The sequence below is a fragment of the Cicer arietinum genome, chromosome 4 (genome assembly GCF_000331145.2).
Source record: "Cicer arietinum cultivar CDC Frontier isolate Library 1 chromosome 4, Cicar.CDCFrontier_v2.0, whole genome shotgun sequence".
Taxonomy (NCBI): domain Eukaryota; kingdom Viridiplantae; phylum Streptophyta; class Magnoliopsida; order Fabales; family Fabaceae; genus Cicer; species Cicer arietinum.
This window is the reverse complement of record NC_021163.2, coordinates 32,436,494-32,448,144: the sequence shown is the minus strand read 5'-3', so window position 1 is coordinate 32,448,144 and position 11,651 is coordinate 32,436,494.

Genomic DNA, 11,651 nt, shown 5'->3' with positions numbered 1-11,651 from the left:
TCCTAAAACAAATATTTTATTGGTTATATAATTTTTATAATTCGCTATTCATTGGTTATATAATTTTTTTTATAACCATGTCAAATTTTATCCGGTTACTCGCTCTCGGTGGTTCACCATTTTCCCAGTATCTAGAACTTCGAATGTTTTATAATATTTTTTGCATTGCTTTGTGTTTCTATTGTTTTAGAAACATAATCGTATTGTTGTTGTTCCGTGAATTGCAATTTGAACTAGGTTAGGGATGTACGCAATTTACGTATGTTTACATGCGCCCAATTGCAGAAATAAAAAATATGTTTTGTATGTTATGTGAACTGAGTTCACGAAGTTTACAAAGATATCTATTTACCCTCATAAGAGAGGATTTTACAATTGATTTTCATGTTCATACTTTCTATTTAAATATTTTTTTTTTAAATATAAGCATGCATTTTTCTTTCTCTGTATTGATCATTCGGACTTTATGATGTGAATGTTATGAGTAAAGTTTTATATCATTTTCACTCATAATTCTCATTCTGGATGAAATATCTAAATTTCATTTGAACAAGGTTCTCTATATAATCTTGAGAATATGCAATTGAGAAAACTAGTTGTCAAGGATGAGCTTAACTTGTTGCAACCGTACAAATAGTTGTTTAACTTCACACCTTTTTAATGTGTAAGCTTTCAATCTACATTTTTACATTTTCTCTGTAGAATTTAACATTTTCTTGATTCTCGTGTTGTTGAGTCATATCATTTGATCACAAAGGAAGTGGCACTTCATAAAGGGAACATATTACCATTGATGCATTAGTAAATTCTCCTTGGATGATTTCTTGTTGTTCCGGAGAAATATGGTTCTAGAGGAAACTGTGGTTTGTAGATCATCGCAGTAGAGACAACTTGAGCTTCCTTGATCTTTGTTGATCTTCAAAGTTGGACCAATTCAGACTAGAGGAATATCTTGCTCCTTGTCTTTTCATTAGACAATTGATCACTTGATTTTTCTTTCAATTGGATGATCAATTCTAATTGTTCTACTTATCACTTCAAATGTTTACTCATTAGAGGTTTGGAATAGAGCCATTTTTTCTAATATCTTACATGTGAATTTATCTTCTTATTCAAACGATAAGTTTCACATAGTAATATGAACTAATGTCTTTAGGTAAGAGCTTTTCAGTGTTTTGATCAACAAAACTTTCTTGAATGTTATCAATAACTTTTTCACTAGTAAACATATTCACTCATTAGGTGACAATATCTTTAGAGTGCTTAACACTTAAACATTTATCACAAAGTCACAATTGTTTATGTTATTCATGTTAGATACTCAACAACATAGATCTTTGCTATGTCTCAAATAATGTTCACACTTAAAATAACCAGTTAGTTGAAATTATTTTCTTGCTTTGTTATCATCAAAACATCAACAATAGATATTTGTATTTGAACCAATATGGTCCTGACATATATTACTTTACCAATTGTCATTGTGCTTTCTACTTTCATCAAACGAACTCTTTAGAGTCGCAACCTTTGTGTTGAATGTTGTGAAGTAGATGGTAAACCTTTATTCTGACCTTCATCATTCATTTCACATAGTCAAGAGACTGTGAACATATATAGATAATTGATCAGAACTAGTTGTATCATTAAGATATATGTGGTTCATATGTCACCTGACATTGAATCATCAGAGGATGATACATCTAGATATCTAACGCACATTGTAGAGTATTTTATGCCACCTGATCATTTCATATCAAACCGTCATTACTCTGATTGTCTACTTTGTGTATTACTTTCTCTAGAAGATAATACACAATATATATGGTTGATGCTAGTGAATAACACATTTTGTGCCTTACCAGATGGTAAGCATCAGACAGTTCTTCTTTGTTACAAACATTTGTGTTACTCTATTCGATAGTAAATAATAGATGTTATCATAGCTGACAATTTTACTTGTTAGGATCACACTTAAGCAAATATGGATACATTGTTCTCTTCATTTTCTTAGCATAAAAGTTAAATAATAGGTATTATATCTGAACTAATTTAGTTCTAACTGTATTTTACCAGATCACCTAGTTTAGCTCAGTTTAATGTTATGGCATAAAAAAAAAGGTAATTCCTATTAGATTTCGTTGTAAGAATAGATAATTTGCAATAACTAAACTCCTCGTATTTATTGTCGTTCTTTTAATGGAAATATTTTCATGACGAACGTTGACAAATTATGATCAAGATTGTCGAATAAAATGTCAAGAGGAATGTTGACAAGATTGTCAAGAGCAATATGGACAAGATTTTCAAGGCTAATGTTGACTCACTACAACAGAAGAACAAGGAAAAAGACCAATAACAATGTTGACGACCTGAAGTTAAGTCAATCCATGCGAAGGAAGTGACTAAGTCAACACCAACTTTTAATGTGTTGGCATCTATTGTACTAATGATTAAACCTAGTTTAATAAAAATAATTGTCACGAACATGGTCTGTCACTAATGGGCAATCACTTAGTTTATGTTGTCTATAAATGTAATATCTTATGAATCACTTAATTTATTTATGTCGTTCACCATCTTTAAACTCTTTTAAATTTCCGGTAAATTTTAAGATTTTGGTAATTTATACTCTCGTAAACTTAAAATTCAAATCTCATACTTTTAATGAAATTTACTTCTTTAGTTATATTAAAAGCTTTAGTTTACATTCTTGCCACTTACTTCCTGTCAAGTCATTTATTTTCCAAGTCTTTTACTTTTTAGCATTTAAATTTCTTGCATTATTTTCAAAATTCATTTCTATTTACGTTTCCTACAATTTAACTTCTGCATTTAAATTCTATATAATTTTATTTTTAAATGTCGTTTCATTCATGTCGAACTTATTTTCATGCAAATTTACATTTTAGTGATATTCATATCTTGAAATCACTTACATTTCTCTAATTGAACGACAATCAACTTCTATGTGCTTTGTTCTTTCATGGTATATTCAATTTGCATGAATATGTATGACACTTATATGATAACATGCAATGGACTTGGTTTTGCTTGTGAAAAATCAAGTTCCGAAAGAAGCCTGCCCAACCAAATAATATATGAACATGCTACAGACATGAACCGATATCCAACTTTAGTAGATGATTTAGATACATAATCTTGTTTTTTTCACTTCCAATAGATAGTGGTAAAGTTTCTTGCGTCTGGGGAGCTAGACCAATTAACATCATTGTATGCTTGAAGTTGTATTGTTGCACCTTTAAGCAATAAGAGACTGTGATTAAAATATGCAAATGTCCATAATTTCACATGAATATACTAACTATTTGGACAACAAAAGAGATACCGGATATTGAAATGGAAAGATATATAATGTAATTGTAAGTTATCTCCATAGTTAGCTTTAGTTTTACACTTAGTGTATTATGTGATGTCAATTGGCTTAATCCATATGGTGCTTTGTTGATCAATAAAGAATGCTTGAAAAAGAAGTTTTTATCATGCATAAGCATACATTAAGTTGGATGCATTAATCATATACCATTGACATCCTTTGAAACTCATTTCAAACCATTTTAAAAGTGTTTTCAACATTTTGAATCAACTTACCAGCTTTTGAATCGACTTATGAACTTCAAGAACTCTGTTTTTGTAGTCCTAGGGTTGTGAATCAATTCATATGGTGTGTGAATCGACTAAAAAGCAATATAAGGGATTAGTCAACTCACAACTGTGTGAATTGATACACACAACTTCATACTTCATTTTTTGTTTTTTTAACTTGTGTAAATTGACTCATTTGATATGTGAAATAACTTACCAAACCTGCATACTTAAAAATTTGATAGTTTTAAAGTTGTTATGGAAGTTACAAAGTGGTAATTTCTCTTAGAATTCATTTTTCATTGCCTTCACTAATTCCTAATACTCAAGCATTCAAGATCATATCATAGATTGAAAATTCTTTCTTCATTAAGTTAGGAGTGCAATCTAGTTTTGAAGTGAGAAACAACAATAAGGTGATATTGATTGTTGGGATGTCTATTTTAGATACGAGTGGTCGAGGGCACATTGGCGGATTACGTATCAAGGGATGAAGAAGGTAATCTTCATATGTTTTCTAGAAGAGTTTTGAGGTGTCCATCTTGCAAAAGTGAGGTGTGATATTCATCTTGAAGATAAGTTTGTGTTTAGAATTTTGAGGGTATTCTAAGATTCTATATAGAAGAGTGATTAGGAAGGGTTTATTTGCAAGGCTTTGTAACGTTCATCAAAAAATCTTGTAAACAATCATAATCAATAATCAAAGGAAGAAAACTCTCATTCAAGTGAATGGGGAAAATATGTACTCTACGAGTGAGGGTGAAGTAGAGGAACTTGTATAAATCGTCAGGTGAATTTCTCTATCCCTAACTCTTTAATGTTTTGCAATTTATGTTGTTCTTAATTCTCATTTTATTTGGAGTTTGGTTGCATTTTCTATTTTGGTGCAAATTGATAAAAAAAAAGAAGTTGGTATTATAATTTTCTAATTTAGAATCTTATCTTCATTATGTATGTTGAGTAAATTTTTTTATAGATTTAAATATGTCTTTGGTCCTTGCAAATATATCACTTTTTGATTTTAGTCTCTGTATGTTTTTTTTTAATTTTTTGGATTTAGTTCCAGTAAAATCAGAGACAAACGACTTTGGTGAAGTAGCAATGTGTATCACAAGAAATGGGGGGAGAGGTTTGAATTGTGATTCCCTTTTTATAATGAATTTCTGTATTAAAAATATTTTAACTAAAAAATGATATTGGTTTGATAAACAATAAAAGCATAACGTTCTTCGTTAGTAATATAACAATAAAAACTTCACGATGTGATCAATGCTAAGTGAGTGATAAATAAATGGAGATAGGAGATAGAAAGATCACACACACAAAAAATATGTTGGTTCACCCAATTCGGGCTAGTCTAGTCCTCACAACTGTGAGATTTTCACTATGTGCTTCAGAACCAAGAATATTCTCCTTTACACCTTTTCTCTTGATCACACTTGAATCAATTACAATCTTCATCTTTCAACCTAGAAAGGGTTTTTATAATTACGTTTCAGCCTTGAAATGAATTTTACAAACACACTTAATCTAAAATAAAAGATAGACTTGAGTTGCAAATAATGTGTATGGTAAAAGTGTTTGGGATCTTTAAACTTCTCAACACTTGTTTGAGATAAATAAAGACAAACTCAATAAATGGTGATCCAAATATATAGTGAAGAGAGCTGGAGTTTGCTTGAAGAGTTTTTGACTTGTTATTACTTGAACAAATGTTGGTTGATTTGTAAATTGAACTCTTACTTTCATCTTCCAATTGATCTTTAATTTATAGATGATAAAAGGCTTTGAATATTCATTTTAAAATAAATATAGTCGTTGGGCACACTTCCCAAGTATTAGATATATTTTAAAGCAATTAAACATGTGTTTATATTGCTGTCTATAATGTTTTTGACAATTGAAGAACAATATTGCTTTTGGGCTTGATGGGAAACGTGAATGAGTTGTGAAATGTAAATTTGATATTGTTTCCAATTAGAATTATGCAGAGCTTTCTGCAGAATATTGCAAGTATAATGTACTTGTGTCCTTGCTCATGTTTCATAAATTTGAAGATCAATCTTCAGGTTGTTTTTCTCATTTGGGCATTCATCTAGAGTTATGGGTTTCACCATTGATTTGAGTAGTCTTGATACTCTTTAAATTGTGGTTTGGACTGAGGAAAATTATCTGTTTTAATTATGCCATTAAAAGAGAATTACCATAATGTTCTTTTGTAAAACAGGAACATTTTTCGTGTATGTTTTGTATGAGTGTTGGATTTTGATAGTTGTTGTCATGTTTTTCTGCTCTATACGCGTGTTACTTTTTGCAGAGATGCATTGTTGTTATTTTTGTCATTGGTGTACTTTTTAATCATAAATCTGGATATTGATCTTGTTTTTTGTTCTTGATGTTTTGCTTTGCCTTTGTTGATCCTCTTTGAACGAATCTGTCCAAAACGATCTTGTGTAGATTATTAAATTCCTCTATAAATACTTATTGAATTATTTTTTAAAGAACACAGAGAATTTATCATGGTTCCCTTTACAACCAAGGGTATGTCAAGTCCTCTTGCATACCACAAGATATCTTCAAACATTGTTAGAATAAGTACAAGTCTAACTCTAAGACTTCAGTTACAAACTCCTAACAATATGTCTAAGATAGCACACCACTATCTTAGTTTACACTACTTGAAGAAAATACACCACTTTCTTCAAACAACACAATAACTTAGTTAATTTACAATAATGATTTTGACTCTAATCAAGAGGGTATAACAGTTGATGCTTTCTTGTATAATGATAACAGTCTAATATAATTTCAAGTACAATAGAGAATCTTTCTCGATGATATGACAATGTAAAACATGTACTTGAAATATGAAAGTATGACTTTGAATAATTCAAAAAATATTTTAGAAAGTTGTTCTAAGATTTTTTTTTTTAAAACTTGAGACTAGGAGGTATTTATACTCCTAAGACATCACTTTAGATCAATGACAATCGTTCATAGAAGTTTGATGAACATATGCAATGATCCATAATCAATAAGAACTGAAAAATCGCATTGCTTCACAGTTGTATTCGGCTACAGCCTAAGTGTAGTCGAATACCCTTTTGTAACGTTCAAATTTTTCAAACAATTTGTGCTTGTATTCGAATACAAATCCATGTAGTCGAATACAAATGACTGGAATTTGTCACTCACTTGGTTTTGTATTCGGCTACATCATGCTGTAGTCGAATACAGATGTGCAATTTTTGCTACTAACTTTGGTTTGTATTCAGCTATAACATGCTGTAGTCGAATACCGATGTGCAGTTTTTGCTACTGACTTCATTTGTATTCGGCTACACATATATGTAGTCGAATACAACCTTGACTTTTGTCAAAAACTTGATTTTCAAACATTGTTCAAGCAGTTTGATGCTTTGAAAATTCTTTTGATGCATATCTTAAAGTAGAAGATTCTCATGTCCATTTGAAATATAACAATATTAGATTGCATCATGTACCTTAAACTATAAGTCTTATAGCATATTGACAATAGTTGACTTGATTGTTGACTTCACTTTGAACTTGCAACTTGATCACTTTATTTGGTCTTTGTCTTCATCAAAAACATAAGTATTCTTGCATATTTACATGTCTCTGATTTTACGAGGACTAAATTCCAAAAAAAAAAATTACAAGGACAAAATCAAAAAGTGGAATATTTGCATGGACCAAAAACATATTTAAACCAAAATTTTTTTTATGTTATTGAAAAATAATATTTCTAGATAGTCGAATCCTATTGAGATTAGGATCATAGCATATAAAACCTTTTTGGTGGCTTGAATAAGCATGAAAATAACATTTAACATATTGAGTTATGAGCTTGGTGTGCATTCTTGGTACTAAAGATGGATATAACAAATACAACCAAATATTTGAAGGTTAGAATAAGAGGGTTGTTGTCCATATATCCTTAAGAATGTGGGATCATTGTTTGAGGCTTGAGATGGCAGGCGATTAATATGACAGACAACAATGGAGGAAATTTCACAACAATTTGATCCGCTATTGCACATGGGCCAAATACAATTGATAAAATGTAAATAGAGGTAATAACTCAAATCATTTTGTAAGGACTTCTGATATAATAATAGTAACCGAATTGAAAGTTGAAATTAAAAATGGTTTTTTAGATTTTTTATTTAACAGATGAGCAAAACGATTAATCAACTTATTTGAGTTTCATATCTATCACAGATTCTATCAATGAGTTTAATTTCTAATTCGTAATTCTAATTGATCAAACAAGCGTAATCAATCCTATGTGAATTCAGTTTCTTTGATTGGATTAAACATCACAATCATCAAAATATTACAATTAAGGATCAAATGTCGCAAAATTATAATTCAATTAAATTAGAAACCGAAACCAAATTATGTCAAATAAATTTAATCGATCCTATTGAAATTCAATTTAAGCAATCAGAATATCAATATAATCAAATAAACAAGAATATAATCATGAATCAAAATTGACAGTGTAACCTGAATCTCAATGTATTGATGAAACTATGAACTCGTGGATTAATCTTATAAAATTAGCCTTCCATGAAATTAAAATAAAAAATGTTTATTTCTTGTAGCAATCTGAATCCTAATATTTCCGTCCATAGAAAAGAAACAAAACTGCCAATATATATTGGCAGTTTTGTTTAAAATTATGGTATAGGGTTTAAAATTATGGTATAGGGTTTAAAAAAAATTTCAAATTCCAAAATTTTTTTTCTCTCTCACCACTCGATATTGGGCTTTATGGTATAGGGTTTAAAAACAAGTGACCCGCTAATTAAAATTATGACAAAAGTCCAGATTTGGAAATCTGCAATTTACGCATAGTAAAGTTTGACATTAGGCTTTTATTCCAACACAAATGTTGTACCTCTAATTTTTAGCTTTACAATGTCTGCTCGTATGCACCAATCGGATATCCAGAGCTCAAGTTATGGCTTACAGAGCAAGCAAGAATCAAAATGTAAATAATAAAATTAAAATGCAAATAATAAAATTATAATTCAATTTCGACCCAAAGTTTAGAAACAAGTTAAAAATATCAATCTAAGTTATAAAGAGCTTTTAAAATACCAAACTTAAAAGCTAGAAACATGTGCCCAAATGCTATGATCAAATTCCCCTACACTTAAACTTTTGCACCTCGAGCAAAGCAATGCATGCGATTCCAAATATTCTTATGAATGCAAAGTGGTGAGAGAGAAAAAAAAATTTCTAGCTTAAGGCAATCATGAATAGTTTTTTTATCACAACCAATGCAAACAAGATGACAAGTTACCTAAAGAATACATCAAAAGTGATAGAGTCCTCCCAAGATATAAAATTCTCTCAAAGTGTTTACACTAAAAGTGTTTGGGCAACTGTTTACACTCAAAGCACATCATGAAAATTAGCACTACCATAGGTTGAGAGAGAAAAAAAAAATATTTCTAGCTTAAGGCAATCATGAATAGTTTTTTATCACAACCAATGCAAACAAGAGGACAAGTTACCTAAAGAATACATCATAAGTGATAGAGTCCTCCCAAGATATAAAATTCTCTCAAAGTGTTTACACTCAAAGTGTTTGGGCAACTGTTTACACTCAAAGCACATCATGAAAATTAGCACTACCATAGGCTTGACAAACCTCTATAATCTATATTTAAAACACATGCACATAATAATCAAAAGGTCTTTATTCAGGTTGTAACGTGGCCAAGGTAAGAGTGAGATAATCCTAAGGAGACTAGGGCTGAAAATCAAAGAGGATAAATGAGTAATAATTAAGAGAGAAAAACATCATTAAGAAGTAACTTAACAAAACATCATTGACTTTTATTTTTGCACTCTCTTTGCTCACAACACAACCATTTTTCCTCATATTGTTTTCTCTATTTTTTTTCTTCAAGTTGAGCACCCTACACTTATTTAAGGAAAAACTCATTTATCCCCCGAGATTGGGTCAATTCATTGTTTTTCACTTTTAGGCTTGTAATGAGCTATATAACAGTCAAGTTCTGATAAAAAATCATGCAGTGCAATGTCCGTTTTGATTTTTTATTTTAATTTTAATTTTTTTTAATTTTTTTGAAATATAAAAAATAAAATCGTAAAATAAATAAAATGCTAAATAATAAAATTCTAAATAATACCCCCACACTTAAATTACACATTGTCCTAATACCCTCACACTTAACAAGTATAAAATAAGAGCAAGGAAATGGAGCTCCCTGTTCAAACTTCAGTGTAGGTGGGCTTTTTCAAGAAGAGTTCTTCTATGGTAGCATCTTCAAGCACATAGCTCTCATGGAATAGCTTGAGGCTTTGAACACTTTCTCGGTGTTTTCACTTATTATTTCCACTGCACCATGAGGAAAAATGTTAGTAACTATAAAAGGGCCAATCCACTTCGATCGAAGTTTCCCAACCATAATTTTTAGACGGGAGTTGAACAATAAAACTTTTTGGCCAATGGAAAATTCCTTCCTAGAAATCATCTTATCATGAAAGTACTAAGTTTTCTCCTTATAGATCCGAGAGTTCTCATAAGCTTCAAGTCTAAGCTCTTCAAGTTGTTGCAATTGAAGCTTTCTCTCCAAACTTGCTTTCTCCATCTCAAGGTTACAACTCTTAATCGTCCAATAAGCATGGTGCTCTATTTCCACTGGGAGGTGGCATGCCTTACCAAACACAAGTCGATAAGGGGACATTCTTGTTGGTGTGTTGTAGGATATTTTATGAGCCCAAAGAGCTTCTTCAAGTGGATGGCTCCAGTCTTTCCTGTTTGGCTGTACCATCTTTTCTAAGATCTATTTGATTTCCCTGTTTAAGAATTCAACTTGCCTATTAGTCTAGGAGTGATTAGGTGTAGAAACTTTGTGCATAACTCCATACTTTCGAAGCAAAGCGTCCATGGTGCGGTTACAAAAATGAGTGCCTTGATCACTTATGATGGCTCGGGGTATTCCAAACCTGCACAAAAAAATTATCTAATAAAACCTGCAACAAATTTAGAATCATTAGTCCTAGTGGGTGTTGCTTCCACCCACTTCGAAACATAATCAACCGCTAGTAAAATATAGACAAAACCAAAAGATACAGGAAAATGGCCCATAAAGTCATTGCCCCACACATCAAATACTTCACAAAAGCATAGGTTGTAGAGGCATTTCACTCCTACGAGTGATTGTTGCTCCTACTATTTAACATTGTTCACAAATTTTGTAAGTCTCAAAAGCATCTTTAAACAAAGTGGGCCAAAAGAAATCCGAGTCTAAGACTTTTCTTGTTGTCCGTTGAGAACCAAAATGTCCTCTAGTTTGAGAGGCATGACAAAAATGAAGAATGGATTGAGTTTCATGGTAGGAAATACATCGCCTAATCACTACAAAATTTACACATATATGGATCATCCCACACATAGTATTTGGCATCACTTTTAAGTTTATGTATTTGTGTTCTGGATGCATCTGCAGGAAAGACTCCAGCAACTAGGTAATTAACTAAATCAGCAAACCAAGGAGTTACCTCATGCAACTATAGCAGTTGCTCATTAGGGAAGTCATATTGAATGGGGATGGGATCCTCATCCATTTCTATTCTGCTCAAATGATCTGCCACCAAATTTTTAGCTCCACTCTTATATTTAATCTCTAAATCAAATTCTTGGAGTAACAACATCCACCAAATCAATCTCGTTTTTGCTTCTGGTTTCTTCAGCAAGAACTTCAAAGTTGCATGGTCAGTCAAAACAACTACCTTCGAACCTAGAAAATATGATCTAAAATTATCAAGTGCAAAAACAATAGGTAAAAGTTCATTTTCAATGGTAGTATAATTTGCTTGTGCATAATTTAAAGTCCTAGAAGCATAATAAATAACATGGTCAGCCTTAGCAACCCTTTGTGCAAGGACTGCTACCACTGTATAATTAGATGCATCACACATAATTTCAAAAGGAGGGTCCAATTGGGTGGCTGAATTATGGGAGTAGAGGTCAGTGATGCCTTTAA